Below are 27,725 nucleotides of genomic sequence, written 5' to 3'. Positions count from 1 at the left end.
AAAGTCTTGACAAAGAAGAAAGAAAAATTAAATGGGATTTTTTTAATTAAAAATATTTTTAAATCTAAATAAAGTCCTCAGAATATGGAATCAACAGGAAAATGGAGGAGAAAGAGAAAAGAATAAGGGAATTGGAAAATTGAACAATAGAAATTATCCAATCTGAAAACAGATAAAATAAACTAAAAATAAAAAATAAAGAAATATTTCAGGTGGATTTTAAATATTCTCACCATAAAAATGTATGTGAGAAGTAATATATACATATATGTGTGTGCTAATTATCTTGATTTAGCCATTCCACAATTTAAATATATCAAAATACAATGTCATAAACCATAAATACATAAAAATTTTATTTGTTAATTTAAAAATATAGAAAAAGATGTGAAACAATTGACAGGACTAAGAGGTGCACAAATTCACAATTACAGTTGTATACTGATATTTCTTTCTCAACATTTGATAGAACATCTAGACAGAAAATCACCAAGAATATAAAATGACAGCACCATCAATCAACAGCATCTAATTGACATTTATACAACACCCCACTCAACGACAGCAGAATACTCATGTTTTGCAAGTGCCCAAGGCACATATACAAAGAAAGAACATATCCTGGTCTCTTGTGCACCACATACTTTTCTTTGAATGTGATACATCTGTGTAGACTAGTACAGACTGAGTTAAATGGTATTTATGCCTGAAAATGTGCATGCCTCCTCTTCTGCTAAGCTAGTTTACAGAGCTTGAAGAACTGAGCTAGGTTTTTTATGGTCTTGCTTCAATTTCCTCTGGCAGGAGGATGCTTACATCAGAATTTTTCCTGCCCATCTCACAGGACAGAGGAGTATTTTATCTTTCTGCAGCTGCCGTATGCCTTCACCTGTTCCTTGGGGGTAACAGCATTTGTTTTCCCTCTCCCATTATCCTAAATCTTTTGGCCATTTGAGAGAAGGATCTAGGAGGGGCTTGTTGCTTTCTCCATAGACACTGGCATTCCCCTGCTCCACACCTGCAATGCTGAGGTGTCTTTTTCAAATCCTGAAAGCATCCAGAAAACCACACCAGATATGGGAACTCACACAAGAGATTTTATTAAGAAGACAAGCAGAGTGTCTGCCCTGAAGGGTGAGAGAGATAAAGAGAGAGAAAATGGGGGAGCTATTCTTAAGTAGTGGAAGTTCACAGGCTAAAAACAATCAGATCAATGACTGACAAGGAAGTTCATGAGCTAACAATCTGGGTTGTAAAATGGTCGGGGAGGGGGGGTGGGCAGAATAATGGTGGCAACAAAATTGCAGGGGAGAAATGGCTGCAACCTTGTTAACCCATTGTTCCTTCATTCCCCTGTTTTCCTTTTTATAAGAAGATCCCTTTGGGGAGTATGGGTGAAGATCCATCTTCAGTAACTGCCTTCTGCTGGGCGTGGGTGTAGAGCTGATTCAGGGGAGGGAGATGTCATTGTAGTAGATGGGGGTTGGGAACTGGATAGTTCCCCTGGGGAGTGCACTTGTAGCCAGGATGCAATTCTTCCTTTATGAGGTCCTGATAGTCCTGTAATACAAGCTGATTAGACATTTTTTTAAAATCTGACTTTGTACAAATTTCAATGTGCAGGGGGCAAAGGCCAGTATGATTGCAATTATAAGGAGTGAGAGACATAAATGGGAGACTAAGTTGCCATAATTGACCTGGAATGGGCCATGAAGACCCTCGGGTAAGTTTGTTCCTTCTCTTCTCCAAGTCCTCTTGCAGCTGTTTGATCTTGTCCTTAACATCTGATTGGTTGACATAGAAGCAGCACTCTTCCTGAGAGCACTTCCCTTTTTCTAGTGAACCCACAGGGTGGCTTCCATTGGCTTCCAGGTGGCTTCCACCTGGAAGCAAATTGGAAGAGAGGCACTCCTGATAATTTTGGGGTGATATCCACCTGCTCTGAGGGGCTGCTGTTGAAAGTCAAAGAGCTGTTAAAGTCTAGGGGCTAGCCAGGAGATGAGAGAACCCCGCTCTCATGCACATCCAACATCCCTGTGCCATGAGAGGGTTAGTTAAATTGAGTATGTGGTGTGTGGTGGTGACTATCTGTGTTAAGAGTGGATCCTCTGAGCATCAGCTGTGAGCATATGTAAAATGGGTGAAATGTCCCTGGGGACAGTAGGAGTCAGTCTGCCAGTAGTCCCTTGGGCAATTCAGGAGAGAGGAAATGGCTGACACCTGGACAGATTTTTTTGGGAAAAAAAAATCTGACAGTTAGGAAAATAGCAGACAGGGAGAATGGCAGGGGAAGCAAGAATGTAGCTGGCAATTCAATCCTCATGGCTGGGTGTGGTTCTGGTCCTCAGCCTCCAGAATGGGAAGCACACCTTGACAGCTGTTGATATAGCCAGGATCACCATATGGGTCCCTGCCATTTGGGAGATAACTGCCTGCTTTTTCAAACTAAACCCTTGGGCCCCATGGGACACTCAGCTAAGAGTATTGAGGGGGCAGTATGGTTTTCCTTCTACCCCCACAATAGAGGATTTGGCAGGGGAAGTGGGTCCCCAAAACTCCCGCAGCACTGAAAAGTTGGTTCCATTATCTATAAGGAAAGGGAGCTGCTGGCCTGCCACCATAAGACCTAGGGCTCCTGAGTGATGATGGTAATTTGGTGTAGAAGTCCTGGGCCCCTTCAGTCATTCATTGCCAATCCCATTGAGTCACTTAGAGAAAGGGGTGAGGGTGATCTGGCACTTCTCTGAGCACCACGGCTATCCACTGCCCAATGTCCTAGTTGGTGGCATTTTGGACAAGGACCTGGGGGCTGCCAGGGGTTGGGACAAGTTCATGCACAGTGGCCCTTTTCTGCACTTGAGACATGGGCCTGGAGGTCTTCTGGGAGCTAGGGTGGCCCTCATAGTGGTCAACTGGGCAGGTCTACCTAGCTGAAAGACTTTGGCTAGCATTTGGTACTTTAGTTTTTGGATTTTTTTTCTTCCCTTCCATTATACACCCAGAATGCCACTGCCAGGACAACTGGCTGTGGGGTAAGGGGCCCCCGTCCAACCACCTCAGTTTAGCCTTTATGTCCAGGTAGCTTTGGAAAAAATAATAAGTCATGAGTAGCTGCCATCCCTCCAGAGTTTCAGGGTCCTAATAAGTATATTTGAGCATGGTCTCTGTGAGGCGACTCAGAAAGGTAGATGGGTTTTCAGTTTTGTGCTGTATTACTTCCTGAAGTTTATCATAATTAACAGGTTTAATGGTGACCTTTCAGAAGCCTGCAATGATGCAGGTTTGGAACTCATCCCACCACAGACGCCCACAGTTCCATTGGGACTCCCTATCAGGTACTGCTTCAGCCCCAATGGGGTGGGTTGGGGTCGATTGGCGAACCTCAGTTGCATAATTGCACACCCGTTCCCAGACTCTCCTGCGCTTCTCAGGGGTCAAGGTATTGGACATGATCATGTGAATGTCATGCCAGGTAAGATCATAAGACTGGGTAAGACACTGAAGTTCCTTAATGAAGTTTGTGAAGTTGGAGGTGAAGGAGCCTAGCCACTTCTTTATCTGGGAAAGATCAGAGAGCAAGAAAGGAACATGGACTCTGATCACTCCCTCCACACCAGCCACTTCCCATGGGGGGCTAGAACATGTGTGCAGGACCACGTGGAGGGAGGGCTAGGTGGGCTGGGTGGGGAGGCAGAGGCAGAAACAAAATAGGGCAAAAGAGATGGAGGAGCAGGAGCAGGAGGGGCCTCTGCCACAGGGGACTGGTATGGGGGTGGTTTGTTAGCCAGATCAACATTGGAGGAGGAGGAGGGATTAGGAGGGGGAGAGAAAGCCAAGAGGAAGCGTTCAGGTTTGTAGGAAGAACAAAAATCAGGTTTAGTGCACAGGAAAGAGAAAGCTTAAAGATAAAGAATCTCTTTCCACTTGCCCACTCACTCACAGAAGTTGTAAAAGTCCTGTAAAACATTGGAATCCAGGGTGCAGTTAATTGGCCATTTTGATTGATTATCTAGCATTTGGTATTTTAGTTTTTGGGCTTTTTTCTTCCCTTCCATTATACACCCTGATATTGTGGGTAGGATTTTGTGGCCAAATATCATTACACAAGCAAATAAGTTTTGGTGTCTTTAGGCTGGGAGTCAGGTAAAGGTGTTTAAGATTGTCTAGTAGACACCCCAGGGGTAAATCTGACAGAATGGAGGACCCAGATCCCATGGTGGAGACTGATAAACAGCCAAGTCAGGGTCCAAGATGTGCCAAGGTCACGGACAAGCTGGCTGGAGACAAGGAGGCAGAGCACAATGATGGAAGTGCCAGGTAAAAGCCCAGGGTTGAGAACTTGGCACCAGGAATTTCGAGAGGAAAAGTGAAGAGGAGCCTCAATACAGAGAGGGAATCTCCACCATAAAGATCAGGGACCCACGTGTCAGATAAGGTCAACTAAGAGGGCCTCCGTAACTGTAATAGTCAAGGCTGGGGGAATCCCCACTCCTCAATGCCTAGAGGGTGCCAGATGATCAATGCTCACGTCTCAGGTCAGCAAAGGAGTGTTTAAGTTGACTTATGGGGAAACTCACCAAACTGAAGGCCGGTGGTGGATGTGGAACCAGGTATCCAGGCAAATGGAAGGTGAGACCAGCATCAGTGGGTCTGGGGTGTCAGATGGGATTACACTTACCTAAGTGGTGGTAAAAGAGCCCATCTTGGTCACGGCACCAGTTAAAGTACCCAGAAAACCACACCAGACATGGGAACTGACACAAGAGATTTTATTAAGCACATGAGCAGAGTGTCTGCCCTAAAGGGAGAGAGAGAGAGAGAGAGAGAGAGAATGGCAGGGGATCTATTCTGAAGTAGTAAATTCGAGGGCTAATTACAATCAGACCAATGACTGATGAGAAAGTTCACAGGCTAACAATCTGGGTTGTAAAATGGTGTGTGTGGCGGCGGGGGGCAGGGGGCACAGATAAATGTGTGGCAGCAAAATGGCAGAGGAAAAATGGCTGCAGCCTTGTTAACCCATTGTCCCTTCAAATCCTACTAGTTTTTCTCACATTCACCCCACTTGGCAAGCTGTAGAGAAAAATCCGAAAGTAAATGCAAACTCTTGTTTGTTCCAAGACTTCCAAACTTTCAAATTTTTAAGTGAATTCTCTCTAATTGCTCATACAGTGCCCAAAATCTTCTCTCCCATGATCTACCACCCATGAGTCCTGCTTGTACTTTAACTCTCCTTGGCAGTCTTTGCCTTTCTTTGGATTTCAGATAATATTTTGAATATCCTTGACATCAACTCTCTGAGGAGCTCAAAAGAAAAAGTTATGATTTTGTAATTTATCTGATGTTTTTCTTCTTCATGGTGTGGAGCATGGTTTTTGATTTTTATATCCTAGGCAGATGTGAAAGCCCCAGTTTCCAATTTATGATTGAAATATACCAAATTTGTTACTAATTATGCTACTCTTTTTTATTAGTGTTCTGATTGATTTTGTCCTTTCAAATAAAATCTTTCCACAAACTTCTATAGAGTCAACATGAAAACCAAAAATTTTTATATGCTATAGGATTATTTTAATTGCTTTCTTTCAGTTGCCTTGAAATCTAAATTTTAGTTTGCAATTTAAAATGAGAAATTAATTAAAAACAGTATTCTTGTTTCACTTTGAGGTCTTGTTTGCTAGACATGTAAAATGAAAGCTGCTATGTCATTTAATGAATGTGCAAAAGAATAATCAACATGTTAAAATTTTAAAAGCTAGAAAATTACATTCAAAATCATGAGTAAAATCACTGGCAGTTTAAATATGATTATGAACAAAGTGATAGAATTTTGGTTAAAAACAGCAGAATTGAGGGAAATTTATAATATGTAATGATTGCTATTTCACTAATATATAAGTAGTCTTGTGATTCTCTGGCCTATTCCCTCCATAATGTATCAATTTTAGCTAATTTTTTAAAGTTACTGATTATGCAATACGTTCCATAGAACCACTAGTAACCAAAATTGAACACTCTCATAAGGTCATTACACTACTTCCATTAAAGCCATCAAACATTCCTGATAGATAAAAATGGTAAATTCACCAAATTAGACATTCAACAACATATTTTACATTCTTTGAATTCACTTATCATGAATTGATTTGTGAACTGTGTATTAAGTAAATTGTTCATTTTGCAAAATTGAATACTGACCAATTACCTTCTTTTATCAAAGTTTCAAATATTAGAAGCAATCTAAGTATCTATCAATAGGGATACATTAACTACATTATGGACTATCCATATAGCTCTTCTCTGAAAAGTAATAGTGCAATTTCAAATGAATATGCATGAACTAGTCTTCAGTAAATAAGGAGAGAAGGAAGTTACTGCCTTTATATAATTCAGTGATTTTAAAAGTATGAATCCCAGACAAGCATCATCAGCATCAACTAGGAATTTGTTAGAAAGGCAAATTTTCATTTTTCAACCCTAACCTCCTGAATCAGAAACCCTGGGAGTGTTACCTAGCAATCTGTGTTCTAATAAGCCTTCTAGGTAATTGTAAGACATATTAAAGTTAGAGAATCACTGATCTAATTAAAGAAAATCATTGCACACATGGATGAAAACACAAACACACTCACACATACATTCTTCTAGATACACAGACCATCCTAAAATACATAGACATCTGTGAGTTATTCTTTCTAGATAAGAAAACAGGGGCGGTTTCAAGATGGCGGCCTAGAGGGTGGCTGCATTTCATGTTGCTCCAGGACTCAGGATTCAAAAGAGGAGATATTGAGACGCTTGGGACCAACTCAAAGCAGCCGGGTGACTCTCACCCCCTGGGGAGGCATCCCGGATGGAACGGTGGTCCCGGAACGCAGGGAACTTTGTGAAGTAGAACTGCCGGCGAGACGCCCCTCCCCCCGCTGGAGCAGTGACTCGGACAGCTGGGAGCGCCGTAAAGGAGGCCGCTGGGCACAGCGCTGGGACTTGGAGCCACCACTGGGGCTCAGGCGGCTGCCCAGGGGAGGAGTGGCGAGGAGAGCTGTGTGGACGCAGGACACCGGGGCCTGCACTGAGGAGGAGGAGGAGGAGCGTGGCCACTTGGATTCGGAGTGACTGCACCAGAGCTACAGACAGTTGCCAGAGGAGAAGCCGCGCGGCGAGCTGTTTGGACTCAGAACGACATTTCTGAACCCCGGGGCCTGCCCTGAGGACGAGGAGGAGGAAGAGGAGCGTAGCCGCTTGGATTCGGGGTGACTACACCAGAGCTACAGGTGGTTGCCAGAGAAGGGGCTGCGTGGCGAGCTGTTTGGACTCTGACCACTTCTGAACCCTGGGGCCTGCCCGGAGGAGTAGGAGGAGGAGGAGGAGGAGCGCGGCGGGTCCTTTGGACTCGCAGTGACTGTATTAGCACTCCAGGCGGCTGCTCAGAGGAGAAGGCGAGTGGTGAGTTGTTTAGTCTTAAAGTGACAGCTCCTGAACACAGGGGGGCTGCCTGGAGGAGAAGCGTGGTGGGTCGCTTGGTCTTGAGTGGCCGCACCAGAGCTCCAGGCGGTTGCCCAGAGGACCCGTGCAGCGGGTCACGTGGATTCAGAGCCACTCAGAGGGACTGCTCCTGAACACCCGGGGGGTTATCTGGAGAAGGAGGAGGAACGGGGAGGGTCACTTCGACTCCGAGTGATTCATTGCCCCGGGCTACGGGTGGTTGGTGGGAGGAGGAGGCACGAAGTGAGTTTCTTGGACTCCTAGTGACCGCACCAGAATACTGGGCGGCTGTCTGGAGGAAGAGGCCTGTGGCAGGTCTCTGGGACTCAGAGCGATTGTTCGGGAACACAGGTGGCTGCTCAGAGGAGGGGCCACACAGCCAGGCGATTAGGTGCAGAGCAGGGTCCCAGGATCTAGGAGGCTTCTGGGTGGAAGAGCCGCACAGAGACAGGCTTAGGGCGGAGCGAATGTTCCAGGCCTGTGGGCAAATTCTCTGAGGAGGGGCAGCCTAAGGAGATTCATCTGCGAAGGGTGAGGCTCCCAGGCCCAGGAGGTAGGGCTGGGCCCCTGGGAACTTTGCAAAGGAAGGCAGCCCAGCCCAGGCGGTAGCTGTAAATTGAGGGGAACCTCTAGGAGGGAACTGACCAGCGAGACCTCCCCACCGGGTGAGTCTTCCCTGCCGGATGAGGTTTCCCCACAAGGACGGTAAAACCAGAGACTCAGGCCCAAACAGGCCTTGCCTCAGCCCGCAGCCTAGGTCCCCTTTGGATGACCATTGGTCAACAAGTGGAGGCACCTCTGCCCACTAGCAGGGAATATACCCCACCTGAAGGCCACCACTCCTAGAGAGGCAGCTTCCTTGTGGAGCACCGCATTATCAACTTCCTCCAAGACTTCAGCCTACTGAAGGCTAAGGGGGGATATATATAGAAATCTTCAGGGACATTGTAAGTCAATAGAGGAAATCTGCAATATCTCAGCAGTCTACTGATACCTGAACAATATGAGAAAACAAGGAAAGAAAATGCTGCAAACAAATCTAGATGTTACATCAATAAAACCCAATGACAGTATGGCAGAAGAAATGACAGAAAAGGAGTTCAGAATGTACATAATTAAAATGATCAGGGAACCAAACGATGAGATGAAAGAGCAAATGCAGGCATTGAATGATCGCACCAATCGACAGTTAAAAGAGCAAATACAGGAAGCAAAAGATCATTTCAATAAAGAGTTAGAGATATTGAAAAAAAAACAAACAGAAATCCTTGACATGAAGAAAACAATAAACCAAATTAAGAACTCCATAGAAAGCATATCCAATAGGATAGAACACCTGGAAGACAAAACCTCAGACAATGAAGACAAAATATTTAACCTTGAAAACAAAGTTGAACAAACAGAGAAGATGGTAAGAAATCATGAACAGAATCTACAAGAACTATGGGATATCATGAAAAGGCCAAATTTAAGAATTATTGGGATTGAGGAAGGCCTAGAGAAACAAGCCAAAGGAATGAACAATTTATTCAATGAAATAATATCAGAAAATTTCCCAAATCTGAAAATGAAATGGAAAATCAAGTTCAAGAGGCTTATAGGACTCCAAATACACAAAATTACAACAGACCCACACCAAGGCACATTATAATGAAAATACCTAACATACAAAATAAAGACAGAATTTTAAAGGCTGTGAGAGAAAAGAACCAAATTACATTCAGGGGGAAACCAATACGCATATCAGCAGATTTTTCAATCCAGACCCTAAAAGCTAGAAGGGCCTGGAACAACATTTTTCAAGCCCTGAAAGAAAATGGATGCCAACCAAGAATCTTATACCCAGCAAAACTTACCTTCAAATTTGACGATCAAATAAAATCCTTCCATGATAAACAAAAGCTAAAAGAATTTACAAAAAGAAAGCCAGCATTACAGAACATTCTCAACAAAATATTCCATGAGGAAGAGATGAAAAACAAAGAAGCAAATCAGCAAAGGGAGGAATTATCCTAAAGGAATTGTCAAATAAAGGAGGAAACAAGTTGTGTCAAACAAATAAATAAACAAAATTTTAAAAATGAACCAAATGACCGGGAAACCAAATCATTTCTCTATAATAACCCTGAATGTTAATGGCCTGAATTCATCAATCAAAAGACATAGACTGGCAGACTGGATTAAAAAGAAAGATCCAACAATATGTTGCCTGCAAGAGACTCACCTCATAGAAAATGATACCCATAGACTAAAGGTGAAAGGATGGGGAAAAACATACCATGCACATGGACTCAGCAAAAAAGCTGGAGTATCCATCCTCATTTCAGATAATGTGGACTTCAAGCCAAAGTTAGTCAGAAGGGATAAAGAAGGTCATTTCATACTGCTTAAGGGAAGCATAAATCAGCAAGACATAACAATCATAAACATCTATGCCCCAAACAGTGGCTCATCTATGTATGTCAAACAAATCCTTCTCAATTGCAGAAACCAAATAGACCACAACACAATAATACTAGGTGATTTTAACACGCCTCTCTCACCACTGGACAGATCTTCCAGACAAAAATTGAACAAAGAAACCATAGATCTCAATAACACAATCAATAATTTAGACTTAACGGACATTTATAGAATATACCATCCAACCAAGAGCGAATACACTTTCTTCTCAGCAGCACATGGATCCTTCTCTAAAATAGACCATATATTATGCCACAAAGCTAATGTTAGCAAATACAAGAAGACAGAGACACTAGCATGTATTCTATCAGATCATAATGGATTGAAGTTAGAAATAAATGAAAGAGTAAAACACAGAAACTATTCCAACATCTGGAGATTAAACAATATGCTATTATATGATGAATGGATAACAGAAGATATTAGGAAGGAAATTAAAAAATTCTTAGAGGTAAATGAGAACAAAGAAACATCATATCAAAATCTCTGGGACACTATGAAAGCAGTACTTAGAGGGAAATTTATTTCATGGAGCACATTTAATAAAAGAAGCAAAACTCAACAAATAAACAACCTAACACTACAGCTCAAAGCCCTAGAAAAAGAAGAACAGAACAGCACCAAAAGTAGTAGAAGACAGGAAATAGTTAAACTCAGAGCTGAAATCAATGAAATTGAAAGAAAAGAAACAATACAAAAAATTGACAAAATAAATAGTTGGTTCTTTGAAAAAATAAACAAAATTGATAAACCTTTAGCCACACTAACAAAGAGAAGACGAGACAAAACCCAAATCACTAAAATTTGGAATGAACAAGGAAATATCACAACAGACAGGATTGAAATACAAAACATAATTAGAAGCTATTTGAAAATCTATACTCCAACAAAATAGAAAATTTCGAAGACATCAACAGGTTTCTAGAGACATATGAATTGCCAAAACTGAACGAGGAGGACATAAACAATTTAAATAGACCAATTTCAAGTACTGAAATAGAAGAAGTCATCAAAAGCCTACCAACAAAGAAAAGTCCGGGACCAGATGGGTTCTCAGCCGAGTTCTACAAAACCTTTAAAGAAGAGCTCATTCCAATACTTCTCAAAGTATTCCATAAAATAGAAGAGGAGGGAACCCTCCCAAACTCATTCTATGAAGCCAATATCACACTGATACCTAAACCAGACAGAGACTCATCAAGGAAAGAAAATTTCAGACCAATATCCTTAATGAACATCGATGCAAAAATTCTCAACAAAATTTTAGCAAATCGCATACAAAAACATATTAAAAAGATAGTGCACCATGATCAAATGGGTTTCATCCCAGGGATGCAAGGTTGGTTCAACATCAGGAAATCAATAAACGTAATTCACCATATTAATAGACTTAAAGTCAAGAATCACATGATTATTTCAATAGATGCAGAAAAAGCATTTGATAAAATACAGCACCCCTTCATGCTCAAAACACTAGAAAAAATAGGGATAGTGGGAACATTCCTTAACATTGTAAAGGCCATCTATGCTAAGCCCATGGCTAATATCATTCTAAATGGTGAAAAACTGAAAGCATTCCCCCTAAACTGGAACAAGGCAGGGATGCCCTCTTTCACCACTTCTATTCAACATCGTTCTTGAGACTCTGACCAGAGCAATTAGACAAACCAAAGAAATTAAAGGGATACGAATTGGAAAAGAAGAACTCAAACTATCCCTGTTCGCTGATGACATGATTATATATTTAGAGGAACCTGGAAATTCCACCAGAACTCATTCCACTCTTAGAACTCATAAGTGATTTCAGTAAAGTAGCAGGTTACAAGATCAATGCCCATAAATCCAACGCATTTTTATACATAAGTGATGAATCTTCAGAAAGAGAAATTAGGAAAACTACCCCATTCACAATAGCCTCGAAAAAAATAAAATACTTGGGAATCAATCTCACAAAAGAGGTGAAAGACCTCTACAATGAGAACTATACAACACTAAAGAAAGAAATTAAAGAACACCTTAGAAGATGGAAAGATCTTCCATGTCCTTGGATAGGAAGAATTAATATTGTCAAAATGGCCATACTACCTAAAGTGCTATACAAATTCAATGCAATTCCAATTAAAATCCCAATGATGTACCTTACAGAAATAGAGCAAGCAATTATGAAATTCATCTGGAAGAATAAGAAACCCAGAATAGCTAAAGCAATACTTAGCAGGAAGAGTGAAACAGGGGGTATTGCAATACCAGATCTTCAACTCTACTACAAAGCAATAGTAACAAAAACGGCATGGTATTGGTACCAAAATAGAAAGGTAGATCAATGGTACAGAATAGAGGACACGGACACAAACCCAAATAAATACAATTTTCTCATACTAGACAAAGGGGCCAAAAATATGCAATGGAGAAAAGATAGCCTCTTCAACAAATGGTGCTGGGAGAATTGGAAATCCATATGCAACAGAATGAAACTAAACCCATATCACTCACCATGCATGAAACTCAACTCAAAATGGATTAAGGACCTCGGAATCAGACCAGAGACCCTGCAGATTATAGAAGAAAAAGTAGGTCCAAATCTTCATCTTGTTGGTCTAGGACCAGACTTCCTTAACAGGACTCCCATAGCACAAGAAATAAAAGCTAGAATCAACCACTGGGATAGATTCAAACTAAAAAGCTTTCTCTCAGCAAAGGAAACTATCAGCAATGCGAAGAAAGAGCCTACAGAGTGGGAGAATATCTTTGCCAATCATACTTCAGATAGAGCACTAATCTCCAGAATCTATAAAGAACTCAAAAAACTCTACTCCAAGAATTCAAATAATCCAGTCAACAAATGGGCTAAGGAAATGAATAGACACTTCACAGAAGAAGATCTACAAGCAATCAACAAACATATGGAAAAATGTTCAACATCTCTAGTAATAAGAGAAATGCAAATCAAAACCACCCTAAGATTCCATCTCACCCCAATTAGAATGGCGATTATCAAGAATACGAGCAAGAACAGGTGTTGGCGAGGATGTGGGGAGAAAGGTACACTCATACACTGCTGGTGGGGCTGCAAATTAGTGCAGCCACTCTGGAAAGCAGTGTGGAGATGCCTTAGAAAACTTGGAATGGACCCTCCATTTGACCCAGCTATCCCACTCCTTGGCCTATACCCAAAGGACTTAAAATCAGCATACTACAGAGATACAGCCACATCAATGTTCATAGCTGCTCAATTCACAATAGCCAGACTGTGGAACCAACCTAGATGCCCTTCAATGGATGAGTGGATAAAGAAACTGTGGTATATATATACAATGGAATATTACTCAGCCATAAAGAATGATAAAATTATGGCATTTGCAGGCAAATGGATGAAATTGGAGAATATCATGCTAAGTGAGATAAGCCAATCTCAAAAAGCCAAAGGACGAATGATATCCCTAATAAGTGGAGGATGACACATAATGGGGGGGAGGGAAGGGTTAGTGTTAGGGTTAGAGTTAGGGTTAGGGAGGGGGGCAAGTAGGAAGGAAGTACTGTATAGAGGGTTAAGAGGGGTGGGAGGGGTGGGGGGAAGGGAAAAAATAACAGAATGAATCAAACAACATTACTCTATGTAAATTTATGATTCCACAAATGGTATGCCTTTACGCCATGTACAAACAGAGAAACAACATGTATCCCATTTGTTTACAATTAAAAAAAAAAATGGATCATAGGCCTAAAAGTGAGATGAAAAGTGTAAAATGTCTAAAAGATAACATAAGAGAAAATATTTGTGACCATGTCATATGTGAGTGGATAAAGAAACTGTGGTATATATATGCAATGGAATATTACTCAGCCATAAAGAATGATAAAACAACATGTATCCCATTTGTTTATAATAAAAAAAAATAAATAAAAAAATAAAAAAAAAGAAAACAGAGGCACTAGGGGCAAAGGATGGGGAGTGGGAGGAGCTTGTACAAAATATGCAATTTCTGTACTATTTGAATTGATTTTCTGTGAACACCTTTGACAAAAAAGGTAATTTTTCAAAAAATTTTTGAAGTTTAAACCTTGAAGGTATGTTCAAAGTTATTGTCCATATAAATATTTTTTCCATGTTGAAATGAAGGAAAATTAAAATTACAGAGAAAGAAAAAAGAATTTTTAAATATATTCTGCTCTTTCTTACATTAAACATACTGTGCCAGTCTGTTTTCAATCACTGTGATCAAAATGCCCTACAAGAACAACTTAGAGGAGGAAAAGATAATTTTGTCTAACAGCTTCAGAGTATCAGTCCATAGTCAGCTGTCTCCATTGCTCTAGGCCTGAGTGAGATAGAACATCAAAGAGAAAGGGCATGGTGGGGGAAATTCCTTCAGCTCATGGAAGTCAGAAAACAGAGAGAAAGAGAGGGGCCAGGGACACATAAAAGTGCCCAAGACCATGCCCCCGTGACCTACTTCCTCCAGTCATGCCTCACCTGCCTACAGTTACCACCCAGTCATGTGTTCAGCTATCCGATGGGTTAATCCATTTGCTGCATTAATCCCCTGATAAGTTTTAGCCCTAATCATTACCCCAAAGCCCCACCTCTGAAGCTTGCTGCATCAGGCAGGGATCATGTTTTCCTCACATGAGCTTTTGGGGGGATGTTCCAGATTCAAACCATAGCACACATTAAGTCTGAGAAAAGATAGCAGGCTACAGTCAAGGTATATATTTCACTATCAGGAACTTGAAACCAATAAAGTAATGTGTTGACTTAAATTAACTGTCATGCTATTACCTTTCTAAAGATACCTCCACATGACATTTTAAGAAATATCTATGCAAGGTAGAAAATTATTCATAAAATGTATCAGAGTAGGTATCTACAGGCCACAATTTTAAAAGGAATACAAAGTACCATATGCATAATTCATCTCCTTCACACTATAGTGAACTTGGCAGTAATCTCAATTGAAACTTACAAAGATGAGCTTATATTGTCTCTGAAGGCAAAAGGCTGCATTTATTTTTCCATTATATAAGGTTTTTTAATTTGTATGAAATCTTACAAAATGTTTGAAATATAGTCTATGAGACTATCTCTAAATTTCATTTCAAAGCATTTCAGAAAGTCAACTAATTATTATCACCATTACAAAAATATATTTAAGATATTTCTGCATTTCCTCTGAAATAGGAAGATAATTAAGCCTCAGATTTTAAACTACAAATTAGGTAAATTGTTGTGTGAAGACACAACTGAAAAAACTGAAAAAAATTCCAAGTCATTGTGATTGTCATTTTCTGCTTATACAAGTCTATTGTAGTTTTAAATACCTACACAAGGTTTGTAATATTTCTCCTCTTGAGTGTAGGCTGGACACAGCAGCTCGCATCTAATGAATGAAACCTTGCGGAAGTTATGTGATATTATTTCTGACATTAGGTTATTAAAAAGTTGTATCTTACATCTTAGGTGCAAATAAAAAAAAAAACTCTCTCTTAGATCATTTAATCTTGGAAAATTCACCTGTCTTGTTGTGAGGACATTCAGGAAACTGATGGATAGACCTACGTGGTAAGGAAATGAAGTTTCCAGCCCAAAGCTGACAAAGACCTGAAGCCTGACAAAACCAAGTGAGTGAGCTTGAAAACAGATCCTCACCTCACCTGTCACCAGTCATACTTTCAGATGACTGCAGCCCAGGTCAATAGAAAAGGCCTGCTTATCTGTATGGTATATATTCCAAGACTCCCAGTGGATTCCTAAAACCACGGTTAATGTCAAAACCCATGATTCAGTGCTTTCTGGTGCAACACATCACCTTCAATCAGATCATACTTTCTGTTCCTGTCTTCTACCCACAAATTTAATGTCTTTCCCATCTTAACTAAAGACTTACCATACACTATAGATGTAACTTTTGCAGTCTGAGATGACAGAAAAACTAGCAAAAAATTATTTTTGCTTCTTCACAATTTCATGGAGAGAAGATTCACTTTTACATAGATTTTAGCAACCTCAGCATATGATTTTTTTCTATCCTTATTAAGTAGAGAACTTTCATCTTTCTGTGATTTCTCTTTGTCATATTTGAATTGTTGGGGGCTGTGCCATGTTGATCACATCGGCATGGAGGATGTTAATTGACATAAGCACACTCAGGTGATTTTATCGTCCAGGCACACAACGTATGCACATGTGTTCTCCAGCACTAATTGCCTGCTCGGAGCATCTCGCCTAATCTTTGCGTAAGAGGCGTGGCCCTGCTCTCCGCCTCCTGGAGGTGATATAAGCATAGGCGGAGCGAGACAGAGACACAGCAGCCATTTGCAGAAAAGCAGTAGAAGAAGACACACGCATGGAAGCAGCGAGTAGGGGAAGCAGCGGAAGGCAGATTGCAGAACGGAGAACTGAGACGCATCACTAGAGCACCTTAGGTAGACACACCCTTAGTTCACAGGATGCAGGACGCACCAGTAAGCAGCAGACCTTAAGTGAGGCGTAGCAAGTCTCTCTTCCTCTAAGCTCTAAGCAAAGCCTGTCCTTCTCTCAAGGTCTCTCTTAAGCAAAGTCTCTCTTTCTCTCTGATAAGCAAAGTCTCTCTCTCCTCTCAAAGCAAGTAAACCTCATTTCCTCTATCCTCTATAAACAAACAAGCAAGAAAGCAGTGCACTAAAGAGAAAGATAGAAGTGCCTCAGTTTCCAGTCCACCACCCATAAGACCCGTGCAAGTTGTTGCTGCAAGCGGTGACAAATATCCATGGATTTTTGTACCGCAAAGAGCCAGCGACATGAATCACCAGCATCACTGTTGGGGCCACTATTAAGCAAAACAAGGCTTCTCTGAACACAAACACTGCAATGCCACAGCAAACAATCTATCAAGACAGGGATTAACTGACTAATAAGCAAGGAGCATATACACCATGCAAAGACTGGACGAAGGAATGATTTGTGTTGCAACTGGGATGGAGTGGGAAGATACAAGATTTCAGAATGGCTCACAATTTAAAACCTATTAATTTTTTTTTTTTTTTTTTTTTCAGTGCTGGGGATTGAACCCAGGGACTTGTGCTTGCAAGGCAAGCACTCTACCAGCTGAGCTATCTCCCCAGCAAAACCTATGAATTTTTTATTTCTGGAATTTTCCGTGTAATTTCTTTGAACCAAGGTGAACGTATAGGTTATTGAAACCACAGAAAGCAAAACTATTCATGACTTACAGAAACTAAGAGATAATAAATATTCATTGTTTCAAGATCCCAAGTTTTGCTGCAATTTGTTATCCAGTAAAAGATAACTAATATAAGCCCCAGACAACATCAGTTAAATATCATGAACATGCATTTTTTTTATTTCCCCAACAGACCTTGCTTTGTAAAGTCAGTCTTTCCCACTCCAAATAGTACTCTTCAATCTATGTCATTACTCGTATAGCTCACTTTTACACCCTCCAGGAGACCCAGAACCCTACCCTACCAGAGTGATTGCTTCAGAGTTGTACTTGAAAGTTAAACTGGAACCAAACAGAATTCTAAACAAAAAATTTTTGTCTATCCTTATTCAGTAGAGTAATTTCACCTTTTCATTGACAGGAAGTACTTAAAGGCTTCCCTGGCATATTTCAATTGCCAGCATCATTATTGGGACTATTGTTGAGTAAAGTAGGGGTAATCTGAACACGGCAATACCATATGCCATCTAATAACTGAGACAGCTATTAAGTGATCAATAGGCAAGTAGGGTATACGGCATGGACATGCTGGACAAAGGGTAGCCTGACAAAGAGTAGAGGTATCCAGAAAGATGTTCAACCTTCTTCTAAGTATCCTAAGTTTTGCATGAGCATAAAGTGGCTATAACATTTTTTCACTCCAGTGAGAGGTGTTCTGAAAAAAGAAAATGAGCAGGTACAGGAAAGAAAACAAACATGAGATAGAAATAAGATATGTTTCATCACATTGTTGAAACTTCTGGATGCTGTTATCTACCTTGAACGTCCCACTTACATGAGCTCTAATTGTGGCTACTTAAGGTGTTCAGTTTCTTAGTCTGAATGAGTCTGAGTAAGTTCTAATATGTTTCAAAAATTTTATGAATTAAAAATATACCTAAGGCCCTTGTTTCTTGCCATGATGGGATAATAGAAACTGGTTTTAAACCCTCACAATTATCAACAAGAAATGAAAAAAAAAAAGTATGTAAAATAACAGTTTTTAGACATTAGACAAGTCATTATGAAAGAGTGATCCCCGAAAAACGGGAAACGAGGGAGATGAGGCTTCAGACTACCGAGTTTCTAGGCCTTGGTGAGGAACTGCAGATAGAGAAAAGACCCTGAACACTTTCCTAAATTGAGGAAGCAGAATTGAGAATATGGGGAATTCAAAGTATTTAGAAATCATAGTGTAGAGACAAAGAGGAGAGTGCTAGCTACAGAGAGAAAGAGAACCCTGAAAATACATAGGGATTTCCTGAAAGTCTTCACCTGAGTATATTTGTAGCACACACATTCAAGGTTCAGGATGGGTTGAGCAGTTTCAGAGATCATATCAGGTCAAGAAAAATTCATGGTCTCAACCATAAGCAGGAAGAAAACTCTTAATGTATGAGAAGGGGTCATATATTGACAAGGGAATCCTATCAAAAATGGAACTAAATCAGTTCCAGTCTAAAGGTCGCTCTGATATTTCCATGAAATGAGTCAAATTAACAAAAAAGGGAAAATTGTAAAAAAAAAAAAAAAAAAAAGAATAAAAATTCTACAATTAAACAATAAAATATTCACAAAATTATCCTACCCATTTCATTCAACATTACTTTGGAGATGCTAGTCAATGCATTCAAAAGATGAGGAAATAAAAACCACATAGGTTGGGGGGAAATATGCAAAATCGTCTTTATTCACCAATGACATGAGTATGTATGTTGAAAATCTCAAGAAATCTGAAAAAAAAAAAAAAACCACTTGAACTAAGTACAGAGTTCATTGAGGTTGTGAGATCAATAAACAAAAGTCAATTGTATTTTTATAAACTGACAATAAGTAATAAGAACTTAAGCCAGATTCAAGATGGCGGACTAGAGGGTGGCTGCGTTTCGTGTTGCTCCAGGACTCAGGACTCAAGAAGAGGAGATATAGAGAGCCTTGGGACCAACTCAAACCAGCCGGGCGAGAATCTCCCACTGGGCAGACGTCCCGGACGGGGCAGGAGCCCTGGACGGGGCGGTAGCCCCAAAAGCAGGGATCTTTGCAAAGTAGAACGGCCGCGAGGCGCCCCTCCCCCTGCCGGAGCAGTGATCACAGACAGCTGGGAGCATTGAAGAGGGGGCTGCCCAGAGGAGAAGGAGAAATACCGGCTCGGCACGTCGCTTGGAATTGGATCAGCTGCGCCAGGGCTCCGGGCGGCTATCCGGAGGAGCAGCGTGGGTTCAGGACTCAAGAAAAGGAGATATTGAGAGACTTGGGACCAACTCAAAGAAGCCGGGTGAGTGTTTCCCACTGGGCAGGCGGACGGGGCGGTAGCCCCCGGACAGGGCGGTAACCCCGAAAGCAGGGATCGTTGCAAAGTAGAACTGCCGGCGAGGCGCCCCTCCCCCCGCCGGAGCAGTGACCGCAGACAGCTGGGAGCATTGAAGAGGTGGCTGTTCACCACAGCGCTTGGACTCGGCGCAACCCACCCACGCTCTGGGAGGCTGCCCAAAGGAGAAGGTGCTTGGTGAGCTGTTTGGACTGAACGTGACCACCCCTGAACACAGGGGGCTGCCCAGAGGAGAAGGAGAAATACGGGCTCGGCACGTCGCTTGGAATTGGAACAGCTGCGCCAGGGCTCTGGGCGGCTATCCGGTGGAACAGCGTGGTGAGTGGTTTGGTCCCAGAGCATCCGCTCCTGAACATAGGGGGTTGTCTGGAGAAGGAGGAGGAGCGCGGCGGGGTGCTTGGGCTCGAAGTGACTGCACCAGGGCTACGGGAGGCAGTCGGGACAAGAAGGTGCACAGTGAGTTCTTGGGACTCGTGACGCACCAGATCTCTGGGTAACTGCCTGGTGGAGAAAGTGGTGCGTGGTGGGTCACTTGGTCTTAGAGCGACGGCACGGAACAACAGGTGGCTGCCGGAGGAAAAGGCGTGTGGCGGGTCACTGGGACTCGGAGCGATTGTAAGGGGCTCCAGGTGGCTGCTCAGAGGAGGGGCCGCATAGCCAGGTGAAAAGTGCAGAGCAGGGTCCTAGACGGCTTCTTGGTGGAAGGGCCCCACAGACAAACTGAGGGGCGGAGCGAAGGCTCCAGGACTGCAGGCAGCTTCTCTGAGGAGAGGCAGCCGAAGGAGATTCGTTTGTGAAGGGTGAGGCTTCCAGGCCCAGGAGGTAGGTCCGGGTCCCTGGGATCATTGCAGAAGAAGGCTGCCCAGCCCAGGCGGTAGTTGTGAATTGAACGGAACCTCTGGGAGGAAAACCGACCAGCGAGACCGCCCCACCAGGTGACTCCTCCCTGTTGGGTGAGGTTCTCCCAAAAGGACCGTAAAATCAGAGACACAGGCCCAAACTGGTCTTGCATCAGCCCACAACCTACTTCCCTTCTGGATGACCATTCATCAGCAAGTGAAGGTACCTCTGCCCACTAGCAGGGAATATACCCCACCAGAAGGCCACCACCCCTAGGGAGTCAGCTCCCTTGTGGAGCACTGCATTATCAACTTCCTCCAAGATTTCAGGCTACTGAAGACTAAGAGGGGATATAATAGAAATCTTCAGGGATATTATAAGACAATAGAGGAAATCTGCAATATCACAGCGGTCAACTGATACCTGAACAATATGAGAAAACAAGGAAAGAAAATGCTGCAAACAAATCTAGATGTTACATCAATGAAACCCAACGACAGCATGGCAGAAGAAATGACAGAAAGGGAGTTCAGAATGTACATAATTAAAATGCTCAGGGAAGCAAATGACGAGATGCAAGAGCAAATGCAGACACTGAATGATCGCACCAATTGACAGTTAAAAGAGCAAATACAGGAAGCAAAAGATCACTTCAATAAAGAGTTAGAGATATTGAGAAAAAAACAAACAGAAATCCTTGAAATGAAGGAAACAATAAACCAAATTAAGAACTCCATAGAAAGCATAACCAATAGAATAGAACACCTGGAAGACAGAACATCAGACATTGAAGATAAAATATTTAACCTTGAAAACAAAGTTGAACAAACAGAGAAGATGGTAAGAAATCATGAACAGAATCTCCAAGAACTATGGGATATCATGAAGAGACCAAATTTGAGAATTATTGGAATTGAGGAAGGCTTAGAGAAACAGACCAAAGGAATGAACAATCTATTCAATGAAATACTATCAGAAAATTTCCCAAATCTGAAGAATGAAATGGAAGATCAAGTACAAGAGGCTTATAGGACTCCAAATATACAAAATTACAACAGACCCACACCAAGGCACATTATAATGAAAATGCCCAACATACAAAATAAAGACAGAATTTTAAAGGCCGCAAGAGAGAGGAATCAAATTACATTCAGGGGGAAACCAATACGCATATCAGCAGATTTTTCAATCCAGACCCTAAAAGCTAGAAGAGCCTGGAACAACATTTTTCAAGCCCTGAAAGAAAATGGATGCCAACCAAGAATCTTATACCCAGCAAAACTTACCTTCAAATTTGATGATGAAATAAAATCCTTCCATGATAAACAAAAGCTAAAAGAATTTACAAAAAGAAAGCCAGCATTACAGAACATTCTCAGCAAAATATTCCATGAGGAAGAGATGAAAAACAAAGAAACAAATCAGCAATGGGAGGAACCATCCTAAAGGAATTGTCAAATAAAGGAAGAACCAAGTCGTCTCAAAATAAATAAATGAATAAATAAACAAATAAATAAATAAAATGAACCAAATGACCGGGAATACTAATCATATCTCAATAATAACCCTGAATATTAATGGCCTGAACTCATCAATCAAAAGACATAGACTGGCAGATTGGATCAAAAAGAAAGATCCAACAATATGTTGCCTGCAAGAGACTCACCTCGTAGAAAGAGATACACATAGACTAAAGGTGAAAGGATGGGGGAAAACATATCATGCACGTGGACTCAGCAAAAAAGCTGGGGTATCCATCCTCATTACAGATAAGGTGGACTTCAAGTCAAAACTAGTCAAAAGGGATAAAGAAGGACATTACATACTGCTTAAGGGAACCATAAATCAGCAAGACATAACAATCATAAACATCTATGCCCCAAACAGTGGCTCATCCATGTATGTCAAACAAATCCTTCTCAATTTCAGAAACCAAATAGACCATAACACAATAATACTAGGTGATTTTAACACGCCTCTCTCACCACTGGACAGATCTTCCAAACAAAAATTGAACAAAGAAACCATAGATCTCAATAACACAATCAATAATTTAGACTTAACAGACATTTATAGAATATACCATCCAACCAAGAGCGAATACACTTTCTTCTCAGCAGCACATGGATCCTTCTCTAAAATAGACCATATATTATGCCACAAAGCTAATGTAAGCAAATACAAGAAGATAGAGACACTACCTTGTATTCTATCAGATCATAATGGTTTGAAGTTAGAAATAAATGAAAGAGTAAAAAACAGAAGCTACTCCAACACCTGGAGATTAAACAATATGCTATTACATGATGAATGGATAACAGAAGATATTAGGAAGGAAATTAAAAAATTCTTAGAGGTAAATGAGAACAAAGAAACATCATATCAAAATCTTTGGGACACTATGAAAGCAGTACTTAGAGGAAAATTTATTTCATGGAGCGCATTCAATAAAAGAAGTAAAAATCAACAAATAAACAACCTAACACTTCAGCTCAAAGCCCTAGAAAAAGAAGAACAGACCAACACCAAAAGTAGTAGAAGACAGGAAATAGTTAAACTCAGAGCTGAAATCAACGAAATTGAAACAAAAGAAACTATACAAAAAATTGACAAAATAAATAGTTGGTTCTTTGAAAAAATAAACAAAATTGATAAACCCTTAGCCACTCTAACAAAGAGAAGACGAGAGAAAACCCAAATCACCAAAATTCGGAATGAATAAGGAAATATCACAACAGACACGATTGAAATACAAAACATAATTAGAAGCTATTTTGAAAATCTATATTCTAACCAAATAGAAAATTTCGAAGACATCAACAGGATTCTAGAGACATATGAATTGCCTAAATTGAGCGAGGAGGACATACAAAATTTAAATAGATCAATTTCAAGTAATGAAGTAGAAGAGGTCATCAAAAGCCTACCAACAAAGAAAAGTCCAGGACCAGACGGGTTCTCAGCTGAGTTCTACAAAATTTTTAAAGAAGAGCTCATTCCAATACTTCTCAAAGTATTCCATGAAATAGAAGAGGAGGGTACCCTCCCAAACTCATTCTATGAAACCAATATTACCTTGATACCCAAGCCAGACAGAGATAAATCGAGGAAAGAAAATTTCAGACCAATATCATTAATGAACATTGACGCAAAAATTCTCAATAAAATTTTAGCAAATCGCATACAAAAATATATTAAAAAGATAGTGCACCACGATCAAGTGGGTTTTATCCCAGGGATGCAAGGTTGGTTCAACATCCGGAAATCAATAAATGTAATTCACCATATCAATAGACTTAAAGTCAAGAACCACATGATTATTTCAATAGATGCAGAAAAAGCATTTGATAAAATACAACACCCCTTCATGCTCAAAACACTAGAAAAAATAGGGATAGTGGGAACATTCCTTAACACTGTAAAGGCCATCTATGCTAAGCCCATGGCTAATATAATTCTAAACGGTGAAAAACTGAAAGCATTCCCCCTAAAAACTGGAACAAGACAGGGATGCCCTCTTTCACCACTCCTATTCAATATCGTTCTTGAGACTCTAGCCAGAGCAATTAGACAGACCAAGGAAATTAAAGGAATACGAATAGGAAAAGAAGAACTCAAACTATCCCTATTTGCGGATGATATGATTATATACTTAGAGGAACCAGGAAATTCCACCAGAAAACTGTTAGAACTCATAAGTGAATTCAGTAAAGTGGCAGGTTACAAGATCAATGCTCATAAATCCAATGCATTTTTATACATAAGTGAGGAATCCTCAGAAAGAGAAATTATGAAAACCACCCCATTCACCATAGCATCGAAAAAAATAAAATACTTGGGAATCAATCTCACAAAAGAAGTAAAAGACCTCTACAATGAGAACTACAGAACACTGAAGAAAGAAATCGAAGAAAACCTTAGAAGATGGAAAGATCTCCCATGTTCTTGGATAGGCCGAATTAATATTGTCAAAATGGCCATACTTCCAAAAGTGCTATACAGATTCAATGCAATCCCAATTAAAATTCCAATGACGTACCTTACAGAAATAGAGCAAGCAATCATGAAATTCATCTGGAAGAATAAGAAACCCAGAATAGCTAAAGCAATCCTTCGCAGGAAAAATGAAGCAGGGGGTATCGCAATACCCGAACTTCAACTTTATTACAAAGCAATAGTAACAAAGACGGCATGGTACTGGTACCAAAATAGACAGGTAGATCAATGGTACAGAATAGAGGACACGGACACAAACCCAAATAAATACAACTTTCTAATACGAGACAAAGGTGCCAAAAATATGCAATGGAGAAAAGATAGCCTCTTCAACAAATGGTGCTGGGAGAATTGGAAATCCATATGCAACAGAATGAAACTAAACCCATATCTCTCACCCTGCACAAAACTCAACTCAAAATGGATTAAGGACCTTGGAATCAGACCAGAGACTCTGCAGATTATAGAAGAAAAAGTAGGTCCCGATCTTCAACATGTCGGGCTAGGACCAGACTTCCTCAATAGGACTCCCATAGCACAAGAAATAAAAGCAAGAATCAATAACTGGGATAGATTCAAACTAAAAAGCTTTCTCTCAGCAAAGGAAACTATCAGTAATGTGAAGAAAGAGCCTACAGAGTGGGAGAATATCTTTGCCAATCATACTTCAGATAGAGCACTAATCTCCAGAATCTATAAAGAACTCAAAAAACTCTACATCAAGAATACAAATAATCCAATTGACAAATGGGCTAAGGAAATGAACAGACACTTCACAGAAGAAGATGTACAAGCAATCAATAAACATATGAAAAAATGTTCAACATCTCTAGTAATAAGAGAAATGCAAATCAAAACCACCCTAAGATTCCATCTCACCCCAATTAGAATGGCGATTATCAAAAATACAAGCAACAGGTGTTGGTGAGGATGTGGGGAGAAAGGTACACTCATACATTGCTGGTGGGGCTGCAAATTAGTGCAGCCACTCTGGAAAGCAGTGTGGAGATTCCTTAGAAAACTTGGAATGGACCCTCCATTTGACCCAGCTATCCCACTCCTTGGCCTATACCCAAAGGATCTAAAATCAGCATACTACAGAGATACAGCCACATCAATGTTCATAGCTGCTCAATTCACAATAGCCAGACTATGGAACCAACCTAGATGCCCTTCAATTGACGAGTGGATAAAGAAACTGTGGTATATATACACAATGGAATACTACTCAGCCATAAAGAATGACAAAATTATGGCATTTGCAGGCAAATGGATGAAATTGGAGAATATCATGCTAAGTGAGATAAGCCAATCTCAAAAAGACAAGGGACGAATGATATCGCTAATAAGTGGAGGATGACACATAATGGGGGGGAGGGAAGGGTTAGTGTTAGGGTTAGAGTTAGGGTTAGGGAGGGGGGCAAGTATGGAGGAAGAAAGTACTGTATAGAGGGTAAAGAGGGATGGGAGGGGTGGGGGGAAGGGGAAAAAATAACAGAATGAATCAAACAACATTATTGTATGTGGATTTATGATTACACAAATGGTATGCCTTTGCGCCATGTACAAAGAGAGAGACAACATGTATCCCGTTTGTTTACAATAAAATAAAATTAAAAAAAAAAAAAAAAAGAACTTAAAATATTAAAACTATACCATTTTAAATACTTATGAATAAATTTAAATACATATAGGATCTGTACACTAAAACATTGCTGAAAGAAACTTTTGTAAACAGTGTATCCAAACATAACATCTTCACTGGTCTAGTCCATTACTGGAAAGTGCCTAAGAGCTTCTTCAGCTACCACCAGCACAGTGGTGCAGGACCTTGAACACCAGGTCTCCCGCCGGGTCCCATCCTGTCCACTGCGTCCTCCGACTTGTTCCAACAATCTGCTAAAACTTGGTGGATTACTATGAAGTTTCAGGCATGCAGAAACATGTCTCACCCGAGGATATCAAAAAGACATATCAGAAACTGGCACCAGAGCGCATCCACATAAAAATCCCGAGAATAAAGAAGCAGCAGAGAGAAAATTCAAACAAGTAGTGAGGCACACGAGGTGTTATCAGATGCTGAAAAACAGGACATCTAAGACAAGTATGGTAAAGAAGGCTTAAAGGGTGGAGGTGGAGGTGGAAGTCACTTTGACAGTCTATTTGAGTTTGGCTTCACATTCCGGAAACCAGATGATGTCTTCAGAGAATTTTTTGGTGGAAGGGACCCATTTTCATTCAAATTCTTTGAAGACCCATTTGAAGACTTTTCTGGGAACCGAAGGGGTCCCTGAGGAAGCAGAAACCAAGGTGTGGGCTCTTTTTTCTCTGCTTCAGTGGATTTCGATCTTTTGGAGGTGGATTTTCTTCAGTTAATACAGGATTTACTTCATTTTGATCACTAGGGCACCGTGGCCTTACTTTATTCTCATCTACATCATTTGATGGCAGTAGGATAGGCAGTTTCAAATCTATATCAACTTCTACCAAAATAGTAAATCACTACAAAAACAGTTGTCAAGAATGGTTGAGAAAGAATAGAAGTTGAGGAAGATAGCCAATTAAAGTCCTTAAGGATAAATGGTAAGGAGCAGCTGCTACACTTGGATGACAAGTAATTCAACGCTCACATTTAACAGAAATGTTAAACTCTAACAAGCACCATTTGAGGATGAACAGGGATTTTTTTTTTGAAGTTTTCAAAGGAACTCAACTTTCAGCATAATTGTACCTAATGTAAAGTATTTTAAAACAGCTCATTAGATCCCTTGTCTGTCACAGACTTTGAGTTTATTGTTGGGACCACACAATAGGACCATTTTTTTTTTTTTTTTGTCTTTAAAATTGTTGTAATCTCTGTGTACACTTTGCCTTTTTATTAAATGTAATCCCAGGCGAGCCTTGACTTTGAGTAGTGCTAGGAGAAGACTGTATTCTAACACCAGCATGATCTGCTTTCCATTGTGTTTGACATGTGAGCCGAGTAGTGTGTCAGCCTGTTGTGTACTAATATTGCCAAGATGAGTCTCCTATAGAAACTATTTGGTTTTTTTTTTTTTTCAGTATTTAGTAATAAAATACATTTCTGGTTTAATATAAACTTAAGGATGTTTTCTACTTGTGCATGAAAGCTGGCAACATAGTAGTGTTTTGACAATTGTTTAAATATGTACTGTTAAGCTTAGGTTTAAAAAAGCTGGTAAACTGGGTTTGTATCATTTGCATTTAAAAAAAAAGAAATGTGAATGTGTTTGGTACAAAAATAAATAAATAAATTCATAGCAATCTCAACAATAATTCTAGCAGGTTTGGGATAGAAATTGACCATTTGACTTAGAATTATATGCAAATGCATGAGACCTAGAAAAGTCAATTACTATTTTTTTAGAAAGAACAAAAGTTGGAGGGCTTAA

The 27,725-nt window shown here is 40.5% G+C and overlaps 1 pseudogene across 1 annotated transcript; it reads left to right on the top strand.

Moving 5' to 3' along the window:
* The first annotated feature begins 1,709 nt into the window (after positions 1–1,709).
* LOC306669784 (dnaJ homolog subfamily B member 6-like) lies at positions 1,710–26,930 on the top strand (annotated as a pseudogene). The gene is made up of 3 exons: positions 1,710–1,723; positions 3,243–3,472; positions 26,217–26,930. The product of its transcript is annotated as a dnaJ homolog subfamily B member 6-like (transcript).
* The last annotated feature ends 795 nt before the right edge of the window (positions 26,931–27,725 follow it).

This window comes from Sciurus vulgaris (assembly GCF_902686455.1).
Source record: "Sciurus vulgaris genome assembly, chromosome: 9".
NCBI classification, from domain to species: domain Eukaryota; kingdom Metazoa; phylum Chordata; class Mammalia; order Rodentia; family Sciuridae; genus Sciurus; species Sciurus vulgaris.
Note: the sequence above shows the minus strand (reverse complement) of the source record. Positions and strands in the feature narration are given on the sequence as shown.